The 20,611-nt window shown below is 39.7% G+C and overlaps 1 pseudogene; it reads right to left on the bottom strand.

The window, feature by feature from the left end:
- Positions 1 to 8,012: 8,012 nt before the first annotated feature.
- The window catches only part of LOC118586999, a 42,898-nt pseudogene continuing 30,299 nt past the window's right edge, over positions 8,013 to 20,611 (bottom strand).

The raw sequence follows: 20,611 nt of genomic DNA, 5'->3' as shown, positions 1-20,611 counted from the left end.
CCATTTGAAGGGGGTAGAAGTAAGAAACAGAATTAAAAAATTTCATGGATTTGGAGAGGAAACTGGAGATTGTAGTTTTTCACTGCTAATGGCACTGACTAAAACTATCCCAAAGTCAGACAGACTCAATGTCTTTTCACCTTTCTTTAGGTTCTCTATATGGGTGTGAAGGGAAGCAGACCCAGTGAGTGGTGGGGAAGAGAGTAATGTAGCCTCTCTTGTAATATAAGCTTGCTCTGTAACTTTCGCCTCAACCCTATGGTATGCCTGTATAGAGTTAGCAGGTTAACTTTACATCAGAATTTTCTACACATCCCTATAAATAATTTCAATGTTAAGAAGATAGTTAAAATTGAGGAGCAAAGGACCTCAATTTTAGGAGTGTTTGGCAAAGTATATGTATTCTCTCTTGTACAGGATTTCTCAGAGCCAGCATTGTATAAATATGCACTCTACAAATTCAATGCATTGTTCACCATTGACTTTCCTAAATGGATGCGCCATCTTTCCTGGAGCATCAGACACACCTTGGCAAATGCTATCTGCAGCTGCAAGTGGAGAACGGGGTTTTGTGATCCTTAAAATTGGCAAGCCAGTGAAAGCGGATTGGAACTCTACTAATAGAAAGAAAGTCATGCAAGAATTAGCTAAATTGCTTCCACTTAGCATGAGGGAAAGACTGAAACTTTTTGTTGTAGTGTTCTTATATAGAAAAGGCATATTTGTATAGACACTGGAATTTATAGTATAGAGATTTGTTGTAGCTTTGAATTAAATAAACTTGTGTCTACATGTGCACTCATAGATGTATATGCATGTTGGTGTGAGGTTTCCTGGTGATAAGGGGGTCAATTTTTGTTTTCTATTAGCCTTTGCTACTTAATGTTCTGTGTGGATCTTCAGTTTTGTCTTTTTTTCTTCTTCTTAATGTTTGGGAAATTTCCCCACGACCTTAGCGTATGGACACAGAACACTCCAGGAACTCATAGGAGTCATGGACTTCCTCTTGTGTAAGCATGAGCCACCGTTTCTTCTCAGAGTTGTGTTTTCTGCTGATGCTGCCTAAGAGGAGAGCTTGTTCTGCTCCACTGTGTCTAAATGCCACTGGAGCAGGAAGACAGTGGCTCTGGGGCAGCACCTGGACTATGCTCAGAGGCTTGAGGGCTGGCCAGGAGGGGACTGAACCCTGGTGAACTCTCCCAGAGCCCCAGGGTTAGTACAGCCTCCTTGTGACAATTGCCTGGAGTCAGAGACCAGTGTCCTTCATAATTGATTTTTTTCTCCCATCACAAAACTTCCTTTTCTTGCACTAAATCCTTCCTGCCCCTCACCCCAAAACTTTCACATCTCTTTAGCTGGAAATAGAACAGATTGGGAGAGGTTATGCTCTAGAAAGAGATGACTATATATCCTGGATGTCCTTCCAAGCATCATGTCAATGATCCTTCTTGTTCTAGTGCTTGTACTTGAGGACAGTGTCACACTCTCACACAGTGTAGTCACAGTTGTGTTGGCACTTCCATTATAAACCCCTGCTTTCAGGTGCTTATGACAGCCTTGAGGGGAAATCACTCTTTAGGCTGAAATTTCTCATATCCGTTCTCACCTTAGAAGTGCAGTTCTTGCTTTGAAAGTCTGGCAGAAAGCTCTGCATATGTCACTCTGAGGTCTCTCAGAGGGCCCTTGGGGGAGGCAGTGGGTGAGACTTAGTAGGAATAGAGATCTGGGAAGTTCGGGGTCTCCAACGGCATACTACCTTGGATTTGAAACCCATGGATCGTATCTGCCTTGCACTGACTGCATGATTCATCAAGGTACCTTATTTCTCTGATTTCTGGATGGTGGTGAGTTCATTAGTTCCAGAAGCAGGCCAGGCCAGAAAGATGATTCTGTAGCAAGAACCTTCATTTGAGCTTCACATGTTCATCTAGGTACCAATGTAGACACTAGTGTATGGCTACAGTCTGGCCATTTTTGCCATCATGGATATATGATGGTCATTTCTTTGAAATCCCACTACAAATGTGTTTCGTCAAAGCTCTAATCTTGCTTTAAAATCCAGGTTGTATGTCAGGGTGGCTCTTGTTCCTTTTCCTGCCTTTGTATTCTGAGTGTCTATTCTGGGCCATGATGTAGCACTCATTTATCTCACCTTCCTTGTGCACTTCTTACATGTCTTCAGTACATAGATCCTCTATTCCTCTAAAGACTTCCCAAGTGCAGATTTGAAGTTTTTCAAATATTTCAATACCTTGTGGATACTGGGTGACCAACAAATGTGTGTCAAATCAACTCATTTTATCATCGACATTTATTAAGCAACCATTACATACAAACCCCTGTTCAAAGCAATCATAGTACCTTTGAGGTTGTAGAACCACTGTACCTAAGCGGGTCTGATTCTTGGCCTGAAAAAGGATGTAGGATATACGGCAAGTGGGCAAATGAAAAAATGTAAACATTAAGTCAGCAGGCAAATATGGGAAAGGCGACAGAGTTTTAGTACTACATCTGCTATGTTCAGTCCCTTTGTGACTGAGGGTGCAGGATGATTGGGAACAAATCTGTGGAAAGTTTTCTGCTTATATCTGCTTCATTAAGGCAACAGAAAGCTTCTCTCTCTCTCTCTCTCTCTCTCTCTCTCTCTCTCTCTCTCTAGCTGTCAGCTGAGGTGAATCTAAACTGTTTTCTCTAGCAGCTTTCAAATTGTTCTTGAAATAAATCAATTTGCTATTGACTTAGGGCAAAAGTTAGTCCTTTTAGTCGCACTTGCCCGAGGAGGTGGGCTACACTGTACTCTCATCCATATGAGGTTATTGAAGAGAAAACTAGCCTTAAATACAAAGTGTGTCTCAAGCTAAGGCTTTAAAACATCTCTCATGCCCATCTCAGCACTTGTATTATTCATGTCTCCCCACCCAGGCTCTACAGACATTTCTTGCCTCTTCTTCTGTCTCTGCTGTATTGGATTTGAGGTTTGTTCTGCTGAGCAGAGCCAACCCGACAGGGAGGATGTGGAGAAATGATCAGAGCCTGCATTTGTTCCTTTAACTCTGTCTGTTGGGTTGCTACCTAAAATGACACGCTAGGAGCCAGCACGTGGCTGAGCCCTGGTAAGACAGGTCTCTATACAATTGTTGCATTTGCTCCCGATTATTGAACAAGTTAGCTCTCTGGAGAGAGGGCCCCTCTGGTCAATTTTCAAATGGTTGTGGATGTTGGAGGATATCCTCATCTTCTGTGATTAAATCCAGCTCAGGGTTTAAACACAGGCATTCTGCTCATTGGGATAATTAACTAAAGCTTATCCCACTTTATCCCAAATCCCTGTTGACCTATTTTAGGTGTAATGTTCCAAGAGCTGTGATCCAAAGGTGGAAATAGAGTCAATCAAGAACACCCGCCCACCGTGGCCTGCCTTCTTCTCTCCTGACTCTTCTACCTGGAAGTTAAACTGAGTTCATCACACACAAACACAGACACACACACACAGACACACACAGACACACAGACACAGACACACATAGACATACAGACACAGACACACAGACACAAACACAGACACACAGACACACAGAGACACACAAAGACACACACAGACACACACACACACACACACACACACACACACACACACACACACACACACACGCATGCATGACTAAAAGATGCACCTTGTCCCTGAAACTAGTGGAGAGAGGATCACCGAGGCAGACTGAGTCAGAGAACTTCTGGTTCACTTTGACGATCTTGACTATTCCAGTTCAAATGACCTTGAACATGCTTAGGCATTGCTTTGCTAAAATCTTTCACACACACACACACACACAGTGTGTGTGTGTGTGTGTGTGTGTGTGTGTGTGTGTGTGTGAGAGAGAGAGAGAGAGAGAGAGAGAGAGAGAGAGAGAGAGCGAGAGAGAGCAGCAGGGAAGGGACTGACAAGAGAATCTTGCAGGAATGCTTGAGCACATGCAGACAGAACAAAACCCTTCCTTTCTTTCCCTCTTTCTCTCCTTCACTCAGAAGAAAAAAAATGCACACCAACAAATGGCCCAGGTAATTCCCCAATTACAGAGTGGGGTGAAGTGCCATCAAAATGGACATGGAGGTTTGTTGTTTACATTTAAAAAAATTTACCATTGTACAGTAAGCGTACCTCTTTTCCTTTCCTTCTCATTTTTTTTTTTTTGACCTCTGCCGTTATCTTTAGATTTATCAGCAGTACGAGATGGCTTTTTCACATCAGTAAGCACCAGCCAAAATCTAACAATCAGAAAGAATCAGAGAAAATAAATCAATGTCCACAAACAACAGGCCAATTTTGGCAAGTACAATTTATTCATAAAAGCTACAGTTCGCTGGGGATTCTCTTGTCTTGCATCCACAATGCCCTTGATTCAGATGCCAGTGTGGTGAGCACCAGGTGGCAGCCAAGATGGAAAGGTACGAATTGTTCCATAGGGTTGTTTTGTTCCCTGATGCCTGAGCTGCTGCTCCCTAATCTCAGAGGCACACTCTGGGCTAGGATTCTATACAAATGTTATTGTAACTAATTGAAGGGGGACATCAAAGTGGAACTGGCCTTTTCTTTGTGTGAGGTGGAAATGGCACAAAAAGAGGATTCCTGTCCTGTCAATAGGCTAAGTGGTTCTGAGAATTCCCCATGCCCTTTCTGATGGTGCCTATCATTGCTTTTCAGAGGTCATGATGGCGTATCTGTAGAAACCCTCTGAGCAGAAATACTTCTACATTCCAGCTTTCTGTTCTGCTTAGGATTAATCACCGTCTTCCACCCCCGCCCCCCACCTGGGGGTACTTCTTGTTTCCTATTCCAAGCCAAAGCAGCAGAGATTTTGTTTGACTTGCCTCTCTCACTTCACTGCTTACATTTACATTAATAAGGACTCCTCTGTATGGAAGGCTGTTTGTGTCTGTAGTGAAATCTGGTACCAAACACATCGTTCTCTAGTTAGAGACCCAAGGAAGGTGAACAGGGTTACAACAAACAAACAAACAAACAAACAAACAAACAAATTACAAAGAATGAGCCAGTTTGTAGGCCACAGCTGGCAATGGGAGGGCAGGATTGAAACACGAAACGGGGGACTTTGCTTTTTTTTTTTTTTTTTTTTTTAACCAGTAAGCAAGACCTGAAAACACAGAGTAAATAATTCTGTTGACAATCATTAATTAATGATGATAGTTTTGTAGTAGGCACTCAGCTTTCATGGAGTGACCTCAGAGTACTTCACAGGCCACATTTAATGAAGCCTTCTGTTCCCAGTTCTCCTTAGAACCAAGCCTGCATATTACCAGCACCCTTCCAGCGCTGAGACAAAGAAAAGCCCAGTGGGGCTCACTGGTTCATCAGTGACTGGTTATTCTGCAATTGCTGCTCAGTGGGGAAGAAAGGAGCCTTCAGTCAATTTACCAGGTTCCATGTTTGTGTCACTGAAATGGCGGGCAGTGACCTGCCTGAGTGACCAGTGTGTTCTGCTGGCAATTAGTTGCCAACCTAACACAAAGCCCGCTGAGCCTGTGGTTCACGCATCTCTTTCTCACCTGCACAGGCTGGCTGGCTTACAGCCTCTTATCTGGCTGGAACATGAAAAATTCGGGCTTCCCGTTCCCAGAGCAAGCTGGGATGAACTCTCCTGCACAGACAGTATTTAATTTGTGATGGCTTGATGAGGTTAGTCACCTTGCTCGGCACCGCTGTGTTTTCCTGGCCCCGTGCTCCACAGACTCACTTTTCGCTGGTGCCTTGTCATTTGGGGTTGATGGGAAGGGATCTGAGAGGAACAGAGGAGAGGGGCTTGTGTCTGCCTGGGTGGTGCCACTGCCCTTTTCTGCTCATCTTCCTGTTGGCCCTCAGCTGGCAGCTGCTGTTACCCTCCCCTTCCCACAGGGCCCCCCAGATGGGAAGGAGGAAAGATAAGCTCTTCTTGTATCTCGTGCCAGGGCTGTGTGGTGGATTAGGCTGGCAGAGAGACGCGAATAGCTTCATCTTCAAGAGTTGGAGAGTCTTTCTCAAGGTCACCCTGCAACCACAGATGCTTTAAGGCTGCTCTGAGACACCGCCTCCCAAGTCAGTACCCTGGCTGATTGCTTCGGCTCTAACTGCAAGAGTGAGCCCCAAACTCTTTTAGTGTTGATGCTGTTTTTTTAAATGCCACATATTTTTCTTCATCCTCTCATTTTTATTAACTTTTTGAGAATTTCGTGCAGTATGTTTTGATCATATTCACCCCTCCCCCACTCAAACCAGATCCATTCCCCCTTCCAAACCCATCCAATCATGTGGTGTCCTCTTTTTACTTATTTATTTGTAATGCATCAAATCCAATTGTGCTGCTCATAGATTATGTATGTATGGCCTTCACTGGAGGGCGGTGAACTTGTTTAGAGCAGAATCCTTAAAGAAAACACAATTTCCCTTTATCAGCAGCTATCAGTGGTCTCCTAAGTGAGGGGTGAGATTTTGTGTTCAACTCCTCTCTTCCTCATGGAATTTTGTCTGGCCTGGCCTGAGTTTCCATATGTCTTGTCCATGCTGTCTCAACAGTGGTGAATTCCCAAGTGTGGCTTCCCTGCTGTATCCAGAAAATACTGTTTCCTTGTGGTCATCCACTGCCTTTGGCTCTTACAATCTTTCTGTTCCCTCCTTCACAATGATCCCCAAGTATTGGGAGAAGGGAATGATACAGGCACCTTATTTTGGGCTGAGCATTCTGGTCTTTCACTCTCTCAACCATGACCAGTTGGGGGTCTCTATCTTAATTGCCATCTTCTGTGACTAACACTTCTCTGAAGGTGAGAGATGTACTAATCTATGGGTGTAACAATAAGTAATTAGAAGGTTTAATTCTATGTCCATCCAACAGAATGCTCATAGTAGGTTCTCCCCCAGAGCCTATAACTTCTTAGAGCCATAGGTTCTAGGCCCCAGTATTGGTGGTTTCAACTTTTGGAGTGGGCCTTAAATCCAATAAGAAAGTAATTAGTTACTCCTATAATGTTTGTACCACTATTGCACCGGTGGTCATTTATTGCCAGGGCAATCATTTTTTTGTAGCTTGAAGGGTTCACATCTAGGAAATTTTGGTGATTCTTTTTCTAACCCAGTAGAATGCATAGCACCTTTCAGCACCATGAAAGCTAGCCAGTAGTGATGAAGCTTCCAGGTGAGTTCCAGCTTGGTGTTTTCTTGCTCTATGGCTCAAGTGTGTGGTATTTTCAGCAATACGGTGTTACCCTCAAGTTCTGAAGGGTATCGAAGAGGATTGACAATATCCTGTAGTGTTTGTGGGTCTGTGGGACTTCACTTGCCCACAATTCCAAAACATGTAATCCATTTCTGGTACTACATTTTGTTTTTGTTAGACTGTTGTAGCTGGTCGGAACATTGTTGCCCCATTACCTGGTAACTTCATTTAAACTCTCTCTCTCTCTCTCTCTCTCTCTCTCTCTCTCTCTCTCTCTCTATATATATATATATATATATATATATATATGTGTGTGTGTGTGTGTGTGTGTATGAATGTGTATATTTTAAGAAGCTTCTATAGTAGTAGTTTTCCATATGAAGTTTTCAAAATACCTTTACTGTTAGTTATCCCTCATTGTATTCATGCTTCTTCTCCACCCTCCCCTCCCACTCATTGTCACCATTTAACCCTTCCTGTACCATTATTCCCCTTCAACCCTTTATACTACTGTGATCTATCATCCCTCCCTTGAAACTTACCCCATAGCCCCTTCTTGATTTCCTGACCTCAATGGGCATTGCAAATGGAAAAAAAAAAACATCTGAAGATTCACAGCTAGCACACATAAATGAGAGAAAACTTAGGGTATTTGTCATTCTGGGTCTGGTCTACCTCACTCAGAATGATTCTTTCTCGCTTTATCTATTTACCTATCAATTTTGTTTTTAGTTTTTTTTTTTTTTTTAAATAGAAGTCTTTCTTGACTCCAAAACCATCCCAAATTGTACTTGATTCATCAGCATGCTATACAGTTCCCTTTTCAGACATATAGATGGCATTCAAAACTTTCTGATATCATTGTTTTTAACTGTTGTGGCTTGCTGAATCAAAGCTGTTGAATTTAAAACAAGTTCAATATCATGTCCTTCAAGGATTAACTCATCCTTCTGGGCTTAAGAAACAGAGCAAGCAACACATGTCCTCATCTGAACCCTATGATTTATTTTTCACACAGGAAATCTTGTATTTTAATCAGAGACCATTCTCCTGAATTATAATGTGGGTGGGCAAGTAGGCAGACACAGCCTTGTTCTTGTAAGGTGAGCCCAATGTAACACCCTTGTTCATGATTTGAACTTGACTACAGATAGTTTGTACAGTAGCCAGTTCCTTTCTCTTTCTTCACCATTTGTCAAGTAGGAACCTTTTCCTTTTTTCTTTGTAAGGAGACTCAGTTCTACATCGATATGATTGAAGTCTCACTGGAAGTTAACTCGGGATTTTAACAATACTGTGTATTCCTTTAGAGTGATGTTCACATTTTCTAGTACGTCAACAGTCTGGTTGCTGATTCTACTCCTCTATACTAGGGGTACCATCCTTTCCTGCGCCCTCGAGTTCAAGTGTATTCCCTACTTTTTATCTCCCAGATTCAAGGTATCAAGTCTTATGTTTAAGTCATTGATCCACTTGGACTTGAGTTTGCAGCTGAAGGTTTTCCTGTGTCCTGCCTGGCCTGCAGCCACTCAGATGCAAGTAAATACACAGAGGCTTATATTAATTAAAACTGCTCAGCCAGTAGCTCAGGCTTACAATTGGCTAACTCTTACATTTAAATTCAGCCCATTTCTGTTAATCTATATGATGCCACGTGTTCTGTGGCTTTACCTGTGTGCCATTACATGCTGCTCCCTGTACAGCAGGCTGGCATCTCCTGACTCAGCCTTCCTCCTCCCAGAATTCTCTTTGTCTGTTTATCCTGCCTACACTTCCTGCCAGGCTACTGGCCAATCAGCTTTTTATTTATCAACCAATCAAAGCAACCCATTCACAGCATACAGAACATCCCACAGCATGCGTTTTGTGTAGGATGAGAGGCAGGAATCTACTTTCATTCTCATACATGTAGTTATCCAATTTGAGCAGCACCCTTTGTTGAAAAGGCTATCTCCCTAACCCAACATGTATTACTGTCCTCTTGTCAAATATTAAATGGCTGTATGAGTGTGGGCTTATATGTGGATCCTCAATTCTATTATATTGATTAATTTGCCTGTTTTTATGCCAGTCATATGCTGGTATTACCATAGCTTTGTAATATAACTTGACATCTAGAATGTGGTACATCCAGTTGTTCTTTCATTGTTTAGAACTGTTTCAGCTATCATGGATCTTTTGTGTCTCCATATGAAACTTATGGTTACTCTTTTAGTTTCTTTGAAGAATTACACTGTAATTTTGGTGTGAATTTTATTGAATCAGTAAATTGCTCCATTTTTTTTTGTTAAGAAAAATGTTTTCATTCATTTTACACACCAATCAAAGATCCTCCTCTTCCTTCTTCCTGTCCCCCCAATATATCCCTCTCAGCCCACCCCTACTCCCTCCTACAAGAAGGCAAGGCCTCCCATGGGGAGGCACATCCAGTAGAGGCAAGTCCAAGCCCTTCCCCCTGCCTCAAGGCTGCACAAGGTATCCTATCATAGGCAGTAGGCTCCAAAAAGTTCATTCATGCACCAGGGATGGATTCTGACCCTACCGCCAGGGGGTCCCTCAAGCAGATCAAGTTACACAATTGTCTTGCCATGCAGAGGGCCCAGTCCGGTTCCATGCAGGCTCCACAGCCATTGATCCAACTTCCATGAGTTCCCACTAGTTCGGTTTGGCAGTCTCTGCACATTTCCCCATCATGATCCTGATGCTCTTGCTCATAGAATCCCTCTTCTCTCTCTTTGACTGGACTCTTAGAGTTCTGCTTGGTGTTTGGCTGTGGATCCCTGTATCTGCTTCCATCAGTCACTGGAGAAAATCTCTGTGATGACAGTTAGGGTATTCACTGGTCTGATCCCTGTGGTAAGCCAGTTCAGTTCAGGCACCCTCTCCACTATTTCTAGTAGTCCAATCTGGGGTCATCCTTGGGGATTCCTGGCAACTTCCCTAGCACAGGGTTTCTCTCCTTTCTCATGATGTCTCCCTCTATTGTGGTATCTTTTTCATTGCTTCCCCACTACATCCTTGTTCCAGTTGGACCATCCCATTCCTTTATGTTCTCATCTCCTATCCCCTACCCTCCATTGCTCACCCCTTATCCCCAGTTTACTCATGGAGATCTCATCTACTTCCCCTTCCCAGGGTGATCTGTGATTTCTCTTTGGTCTTCCTTGTTAGACAGCTTCTCTGGAGTTTTGGGGTTATTGTCTGATTATTCTTTGCTTTACATTTAGTATCTGCTTATGAGTGGGTACATACCATATTTGTCCTTCTGAGTCTGGGTTACTTCACTCAGGATGATATTTTCTAGTTCCATCCATTTGCCTGTAAATTTCATGATGTCATTGTTTTTCTCTGATGAGTAGTACTCCATTGTGTATACATACCACATTTTCTTAATCCATTCTTCAGTTGAGGGCCATCTAGATTGTTTCCAGATTCTGGCTATTACAAATAATGCTGCTATGAATATAGTTGATCATGTGTATCTGTGCTATAATTGAGTATTCTCTGGGTATATGCTCAAGTGGCATAGTTGGGTCTTGAGGAAGATTGGTCCTCAATTTTCTGAGAAACCACCACACTGATTTTCAAAGTGGCTGTACAAGTTCACACTCCCACCAACAGTGGAGGAGTGGGTTATAAGGTCCTGAACAGAGGTAATGCAGACACTAAGAGACCATAGATGCCAGCCTAGACTAATATACCCAGCAAAACTTTCAATCATCATAGACAAAACCAGATTTAAATAATACCTATCCACAAATCCAGCCCTACAGAAAGCACTAGAAGGAAAATTCCAACCTAAGGAAGTCAGATACACCCACAAAAACATAGGCAATAGATAACACCACAGCAGTAAATCCCAAAGAAGAGAAATACACCCACACTACCACCAAATGATAACAGGAATTAGCAATCACTGATCATTAATATCCCTTAACATCAATGGACTCAGTTCACTTACAAAAAGACACAAGCTAACAGAATGGATATGAAATCAGGATCCATCCTTCTGCTGCATTTAAGAAACATACCTTGGGTTGGGGATTTAGCTCAGTGGTAGGGCACTTGCCTAGCAAGTGCAAGGCCCTGGGTTCGATCCTCAGCTCAAAAAAAAAAAAAAAGAAATGAAAAGAAAAAAGAAAAATACCTCATCCTCAAAGACAGACACTACCTCAGAGTAAAAGGCTGGGAAAAAACTTTCCAATCAAACAGACTTAAGAAGCAAGTTGGGGTAGCTATCCTAATATCTAACAAAATAGACTTCAAACTAAAATCAATCAAAAGAGATCAGGAAGGGCATTACATACACATCACAGGAAAGATCCACCAAGATGAAGTTTCAATTCTGAACATTTATGCTCCAAATACAAGGGCACCCGCATTTGTAAAAGAAACTTTACTAAGGCTTAGTAATTACTCAGGCTTAACATATCAAACCCCACACATTAATAGTAGGAAACTTTAACACCCTACTCTCACCACTGGACAGATCTGCCAGACTGAAACTTAACAGAGAAATAAGGGACCTAACAGATGTTATGACTCAAATGGACATAATAGATATCTGCAGAATATTGTACCCTAACAAAAAAGAATATACCTTCTTCTCAGCACCCCATGGAACCTTCTCTAAAATCAACCACATACTCAGCCACAAAGCAAATCTCAACAGATACAAAAAATTGGACTAATCTCCTGTATTCTATCAGACTACCATGGCTTAAAGTTAGATTTCAACAACAAAAATTACAGAAAGCCTACAAACTCATGGAAATTGAATAATGCTCAATTAAATCACCAATGGGTCAAGGAAGAAATAAAGAAAGAAATTAAAGACATCCTAGTGATAAATGAAAATGAATGTACTACATACCCAAACTTATGGGACACTGTGAAAGCAGTGCTAAGCGGAAAATTCATAGCACTAAATGCCCACATAAAGAAGTTGGAGAAATCTCACACTAGTGACTTAATAGCACACCTAAAAGCTCTAGAACAAAAAGAAGCAAAGTCACCCAGGAGGAATAGATGCCTGGAAATAAACAAATTGAGAGCTGAAGTCAGTAAAATAGAAACAAAAAGAACAATACCAAGAATCAATGAAACAAAGAGTTGGTTCTTTGAGAAAATTAACAAGATAGACAAGCCCTTATCCAAACTAAACAAAAGGCAGAGAGAGAGAGAGAGAGAGAGAATCCAAATTAACAAAATCAGAAATGAAAAGGGAGACATAACAACAGATAATGAGGAAACCCAGAGAATCATCATGTCCCATGTCATACTTCAAACACCCATACTCCACAAAATTGAAAAATCTAAAAGAAACGGATAATTTTCTGGATAGGTACCACATACCAAAGTTAAGTCAAGTCCATATAAACAATTTAAATAGACCAATAATCCCTAAGGAAATAGAAACAGTCATTAAAAGTCTCCCAACCAAAAAAGCCCAGTATCAGCTGGTTTCAGTGCAGAATTCAAGAGATTTTCAAAGAGTTAATACTAACACTCTCAAAATTGTTCCTCACAATAGAAGTAGAAGGAACGTTATCAAACTCCTTTTATGAGGCTACAGTTATTCTGATTCCCAAGCTACACAAAGATACAACAAAGAAAGAGAATTACAAACCAGTCTCCTCATGAACATTGATGCAAAAATACTTAATAAAATATTGGCAAACCGAATCCAAGAACACATCAAAGAAATTACCCACTATGATCAAGTAGGCTTCATCCCAGAGATGCAAGGATGGTTCAACATACGAAAATCTGTCAATACAATACACCATATAAACAAACTGAAAGAAAAAAAAAAAAACAACACATGGTCATTTCAATAGATCCTGAAAAGGCCTTTGACAAAATCCAATACCGCTTCATGATAAAAGTCTTGAAGAGATCAGGAATACAAGGAACATACCTAAACATAATAGAGGCAATTTTCCGCAAGCCAACAGTCAACATTAAATTAAATGGAGAGAAACTCAAAGTGATTCCACTGAAATCAAGAACAAGACAAGGCTGTCTGCTCTACCCATATTTATTCAATATAGTACATGAAGTTCTAGCTAGAGCAATAAGACAACATAAGGAGATCAAGGGGATACAAATTGGAAAGGAGGAAGTCAAACTTTCACTATTTGCAGATGATATCATAGTATACATAAGTGACCCCAAAAATTCTACCAGGGAACTCCTACAGCTAATAAACATCATCAGTAATGTGGCAGGATATAAGAATTTGAAGGCCCTGACGTTAACCCACATACCTATGAACACCTGATTTTTGACAAAGAAACCAAAACTGTACAATGAAAAAAAGAAAGCATCTTCAACAAGTGGTACTGGCATAACTGGATGTCAACTTGTAGAAGATTGCAAATAAATCCATATCTATCACCATGCATAAAACTAAAGTCCAAGTGGATCAAAGACCTCAGTATAAATCCAGTTACACTGAACCTGATAGAAGAGAAAGTAGGAAGTAGTCTTGAACACATTGGCATAGGAGACCACTTTCTAAATATAACACCAGTAAATTGCTTCTTATAGGATAGCCATTTCCACAACGTTAATCCTTCTATTCCATGAACATGAGACATTTTCCATCTTCTGGTATCTTCCTCAGTTTCCTTTTTCAGTGTCTTAATGTTTTCATTGTTCAAATCTTTAACTTCCTTGGCTAGATTTATTCTGATGTTTTTGATGATATTGTGAATGGAATTGTTTTCCTGATTTCTTTCTCAGCATATGCTTGTAATTAGTAATTAGTGTATAGAAAGGATACTGACTGTGTGTGTGTGTGTGTGTGTGTGTGTGTGTGTGTGTGTGTTGAATTTATGTTATGTTACTTGGCTGAATGTGTTTATAAGCTCTAGGGGATTTCTGGTGGAGTCTTTAGGGTGTTTTATGAATGTAATCCACAAATAAGCGTACTTTGACTTCCTCCTTTCCTATTTGTGTCTGCCTTATCTCTTCCACTTAACTTGTTGCCTAAACGGAGACTTCAAGTACTATATTGAATAGGATGCAAGAGAGTGGACAACCTTGTCTTGTTCCCGATTTTAGTAAGAATGGTTTTCTCTTGTTTAGCAAGCTGCTGGCTGTGGTCTTGCTGTGTATATGTGGGCTTGTTGTGATATGCCCCCCATATTGCTGGAAACTCTAGAACTTTTATCATGAAGAGATGCTAGATTATGTCAGAATTCTTTTCTGAATCTGATGTGATGATCATGTGGTTTCTATATTTGAGTCTATTTATGTGGTGGGTTATACTTAAAGATTTATGTTTGTTGAACCACTCCATCTCTGGGATGAGGTTGACTTGATCATGGTAGATAATACTTTTGGGTAATCATGAATTTAATTTGCAAGTATTTTATTGAGAAGTTTGGCATCCATGTTCTCCAGAGATATTGCTCTAAAACTTTTTTTTTGTGGGTCTTTGATTTTGGTATCAGAGTGATAATGGCCTTAGAAAAATAATTTGGAAATGTTCCTTCATCTTCTATTTTATGAACTGATTTAAGGACTATCAGGGTTAGTTTTTCTTTGAAGGTAGAATTATGCACTGAGTCTATCTGGCCCCAGACTTTTTTAGTTGGGAAAGTTTTTAGCATTGCCTTTATCTTACTGTATGTCATGGATCTGTGTAAATTGTTTATTTTGTTTTGATAAAGGGTTGGTAGGCCATATATATCTAGAAATTCATCTATTCCTTTTAGATTTTTCCATTTTGGTGAGATAAAGATTTTTAAAGTATGTCCTAATGATTCTCTGAATTTCCTCAGTGTTGGTTATAATTATAACCCCCCCTTCATCTCTGCTTTGGTTAATCTGGATCCTCCCTCTTTTTCTTTTGATTAAATTGGCCAAAGGTTTATCAATCTTCCCTTCATCTCTTCATTGCACCTTTTTGAAAAATACCATTTCATCAATTCCAGCCCTTATTTTGATTAACTATTCATTTTTACTGTTTGCTTCCTCTTGTTTTTCTAAAGCTTTCAAGTGAATTATTACTTTAAGATATCTTGATTTTTTGTAGAAATGGGAACACTTCATGCTATAAGCTGTCCTCTTAAGACTGTCCCAAAGATTTTGATATATTGTGTTTTTATTTTCATCCAGTTATAGCAATTTTTATGTTTACTTCTGCAAAAATACATCCTTGACCCAATTCAATAGTATGTTGTTTAATTTCTGTGAGTTTGTGTATTTATGTAGTTTCTGTTGCTGTTGATATCAAACCTTATTCCATTATGGTCAAATAGAATGCAGGTGTGATTTCAAAATGTCTACATTTGTTGAATCTTGTTTTGTTCAATGGAATGTTGATTTTGAGGAAACTTCAGTAGGCTGCCTATTAAAACATCTATTTTTTTTTTAGAGTTTGGATTCAATATTCTGTAGGTATCTGTTAGGTTCTTTTGATTTATGATGACATTTAATTACAGGGCTTTTCTGTTTAGTTTAATTCCAGAAGTCTTATCTGTAGGTAAGAATTGGGCATAGAAATCACTTACTATCAGTGTTTTTAGGTCAATATGTGGTTGTAGGTCTAATAGTGTTTCTTTTATGAAATTAGGTGCTCCTATGTTTGGTATGTATGAGTTTAGGATTGCAATATCCTGTTTGTGTATTTTTTTCCTTTAATGTGTATGATCTGTTTTCCATATTTCTTCTGACTAGTTTTGGATTGAAGTCAATTTTTTTGATATTAGAATGGCTACACCTGCCTGCTTCTTAGTTTTCTTTGTTTAGAATACTGTTTTCTGTCCTTTTTTCCTAAGGAGGAATCTATCATTGCTGGTGAGATGTTTCTTAGAAATAGAGAGGATGAATTCTATTTTCTAATCTAATCTGCTATTCTGTTTCTTTTTATTGTGGAGTGGAGATCATTAATATTCAGTTATTATTGAAAAGTGTGTGCTAACCCCTTTCATCATATTAGCTTTGTGATAATACCTTGTCAGATCTATCTTGATCACCTTCCCTGGAATTGTTTATTTGTTCCTAGTGACCTCTTGAGTGTCCTTATTCTTGTCTTCAAACCAAAATATGCCATCCAGAATTCTCTGTAGTGTTGGCTTTGTGATCATAAATTTCCTTAATCAGTTTTTATCATGGAAAGGTTTTATTTCTCCCTTAATTTTAATAGATATTGTTGCTGGGTATAATAGTCTCAGTTGATAGATATGGTCTTTCTGGACTTGAGGTCTTTCAAGACCCTTCTGCCTTTAAATTATTCTGTTGAATAATTAGTTATTATTCTAAGAGGCCTGCCTTCATGAATAACTTGACCTTTCTTCTGTGCAGCTTTCAACATTCTTTCTGTATTCTGAATCTTTAATGTTTTAACTATAATATGACACAAATAATTTCTTATCTTGTATTATCTCTTCAGTGTTTGATAGGCCTTTTATATATGACTAGGCACCTCTTTCTTTAATTTGGGAAATTCTCTTCTATGATTTCAGGGATGTTATTCTCTATGTCTGCCATTGTATTAATCTCCTTCTCCTATGCCCATAATTCAGAAGTTATGTCTTTTCATGGTGTTCACAAACTCCTTTTCATGTTTTTTTTTAAATCTTTATTGAGTGATCCAGTTCCTCTACTTTGTCTTCCATACCCGACTTTTTATTTTCAACAGGATATAATACACTGGTGAGGTTTTGCATTGAGAATTTTAATTGGTTTATTAAACTTTTTATTTCCAGTATTGTTTCCTTTTGGATTTTCATAAATAAAAACAGACATAACCTCTTCTCTTTGCCTGAAATTCTCTCCCTATCTCTGACAGAGATGAGGCCCTCCTGTGTGTGCTCATCACACCTTGTAGCATTGTATATTGTAAATTGTGTCCCTTTCAATCAGATTAAGCATTTTAGCAATGAAATCTTTGTCTTTGTCACAATTATATATATCAAAGCCTGACATAGTAACTTGTACACAGTGGGCACACACACACACACACACACACACACACACACACACACAGAGAGAGAGAGAGAGAGAGAGAGAGAGAGAGAGAGAGAGAGAGAGAGAGACTGAATTTCATCCTCCATGTAGTTAATTAGTATGTCTTTAAGACCCATTTCAAACATTTCTTCTTCAATTGAAGCCTTTCTTGGTTACACCAGGAATCCATAACAATTTCTCCCAGTATATTTCTCTACTTAATATACTGATTTTCTTTTTGAAAATTATCTGCCACAGAATTGAGTACTGAAGGGTAGGGAATATCACTCCACCTTTTGGCTAATTCAAGTTAGGACTCAACAAAACTACTAGACAAATAAATTCACTAATTTACAGAAATTGTTCATTTAAAATATCTAAGCTCTATTTTTTATACCTTGGATTTACTTCCCGTTTTCATTTCTCCCTCTGTTTTTGTCTTCTTTAAGTTGTTTGACCATAATTAGACTCATTCCCTTGAATTCTTTGTAAACTCTTCCCTGTCATTTTTATTACTGGGCATTGCTATGGGACTTTTATTCTTTGGAGGAGACGTGTTATTTAGATTTTTCTTGTTTTCATTGTTGCTTTGGAAGTTTCACATTCACAGTTTGTTGGCTGAGTAATTCTTTCTTGTTCAAGTCATCTTTAGTCTTTCTGCAGAGGTGGGCACAGTGTTCAGGATGAACTAATTCATTGTGGGTTTGGACACAGATTTCCTCTGTGTTTGGTATTTGAGTATATAGCTTCTATTCAGGTCTTCTGTTCTCTGCTGCAGTCTGCTGTCTTCAGCGGTCTGATCAAGGAACCTGGAAGAAATATCCCTGGTAGTATGGACTGGTCCTGGGACTCAAGAACAGATAGGGTATAGCAAGGTCCAGGATAGCAGTTGGCAGAGCTGTGGGACTCTGGTCCATATGCTAGCTGCCTGGAAGAATCCTGATGAGAATCAGGCAATGATATTATGAGTCTCAGAGGGAGGGAGACAGTCAGAGAGGATGTGGGCATCCTTGAAAAGCAGCCTCAGGTATTGGGTGACCCAAATGGAGGAAGAAGTGGAGGAAATAGGCTACCTTGTTTTGTGCCACATGTGATTGCTACAGGGTCCATGGTAGTAAGGTGGGTGGGTGAGTCCCAGAGGTAGGAAGACAGGCCCAGAGGAGGTTGGTGTCTCTGGCAAGCAGCTGTTGGACTTGGGTGACCTGATGGGGTAGGAGAGTGCTGGTAGTTTATCTAACTCTACACTCAAATATTTTTCAGAACTCACCCCTTTCCAATTTCTCCACCATAAAATTTTATGTTATTGTTACTGCCTTTTAATTTTTTTTTATTGTAGGGAAACACACAATGGCAAACAGCTATTATAAATTCAGTAATGATTTTTGCAGATAATATATTTTATTTATATATAATGCACTTGAAAATAAAGTAAGTGAGGCTATATACACAAACCACTGTTTTTTTCTAAGGGATAGATGGCACTTAATGTCCAATAAAATCTGAAGTCTTTTGCAGTGGCTCCATATTGTTCAAGGGCACTTGGCTCATAACTTGAAAACTTTTGGTTTACAATAGCAAGCATATAAAAGTTGAAGTGATTAACTTGGGAAGGTTCACCTGAAATAGGATTAACCCATTCCTGGATGTGCAGCTCATTTGGCTGAATTTCTAATGCTAGGTGCTCAGCCCTTCTGTAGAGAAGCATAAGCAAAAAGTGTCTACACAGTTCATTTAGAACAATGCTGAGAACCTCAAGGGACATGCTTCCATACATTTCCTTCTATCTGCTGTTATTCGGAGATTTCTTTTGTGTACATTTTTAACAGTGTATGTTTTTAATGTATCCTCTGCCTGGCCATGATATGGATTGTAAAAGTCATGTAAAACAGGACAAGATCATAGTAGATCAACAGTAGCCGGAGTTGCTTTAGTAGAAGTGTTAACACACAGCATGCCTTTGAATTTGCATTTAAATTCTCTTTTCCTTGCACTACTGAGGTCTAGGAAGCCAACTAAGAGAGCTACAGAGGATTCAGGATGACAAGAAGTTGTTGAAAAGGGAACAGATTGTTGTACAGACCAAGAATAGCTTGACGCCACTCATGGTTTGTGTTTATTTGGCTCCTGCTATGCCAATAAATTTGCAGAAATCCAATAACAAGATATATGAAAAGTGTACATTTTGCAGTTGTTGCTATCTGTTTTCTTCCTGAGGATCATGCAGGATATTTCTCTTCATTCTTACAAATGAGAAGACAGAAGCTCAGAGTGACTTATGACTTACTCAAGGTCACAAATGGATTTAACAGCAGGGTCAGATGCAGGTTCTAAGACAATGAGAAGCACAGACAGAATGACTTAGAATGTGCTAAGTGGCCCCACTGCTTCTCAGGGTCATTTGAGACTATAATCTGCTACCTGATTATGAAGACTATCAGTAGCTTGTGTCCCTCACTAGACAGAGCTAGCTGCCTTCATGTGGACCCACTGCTCTCTCTCTCTCTCTCTCTCTCTCTCTCTCTCTCTCTCTCTCTCTGTGTGTGTGTGTGTGTGTGTGTGTGTGTGTGTGTGTGTGTAGGGTTGTGGAGAGTTCACAGGGGTGGTTCTGCATAGAAAAAGCAGAAATCCTAGCTTTTGTTGTCAGGGAAAAAAAATCTTGTGAACCCAGAGCCCCATGTATATCAGTGTCTGACTTTCAATAAAATTTCCAAAGTATCTAAATCTCAGTTTCCTTTTCTGGAAATTAATGATTTCTTTGGGTAGTGTTGTTGAGTTCTAACCTTAAATTGCTGCAAGGTGGAGTGATATTCTTTATCCTTGAGTAACTCAATTCTGTGGCAGGCAAATTAAAAATAAAATCAGTGCAGCAAGTGGAGAAAAATACTAGGAGAAATTGTTATGGATGCCTGGTGAACTCGAGAAAGGCTTCAATGAAGAGGAATTATTTGAATCAGGTCTTGAAGATGTACAAATTAATCACATGGGGGATTAAGTTCAGACCCCCCCACCACCATGTGTGTGTCCATTATGTACCAGTTACTGTGGCAAGCTTTGATGTATATAATTTTGACAGAGACATAGATCTCATTACTAAAATTCTTAATCTCATTGAGAAGGACACAATTTGCAACATGCAATGTTACAAGGTGTGATGAGCACACACAGGAGGGCCTCCACCTCAATCTGAGACAGGGGAAGAATTTCAAGCAGAGAGGACAGGTTGTGTCAAGATGATAAATCATAGAAGGTCACAGTGTGCCCCAGAATTGTGTATGGGGAAGAATGTGGAGACTGGAGGATGATTTAAGGGACAGCCTGAAAATGGCTACATATGTCTAATTAAAAGTTCAGATTTTAATCTGAACACAATGGGTGACTTTGATCAGGGAAACACAGCACATGAGAGGATTTTGTTTTTGTTATTGTTTAGAGAAAGTTAGAACAAA

This window comes from Onychomys torridus, chromosome 7 (assembly GCF_903995425.1).
Source record: "Onychomys torridus chromosome 7, mOncTor1.1, whole genome shotgun sequence".
NCBI classification, from domain to species: Eukaryota; Metazoa; Chordata; class Mammalia; order Rodentia; family Cricetidae; genus Onychomys; species Onychomys torridus.
This window is presented reverse-complemented; position numbering and strand designations above follow the sequence as displayed.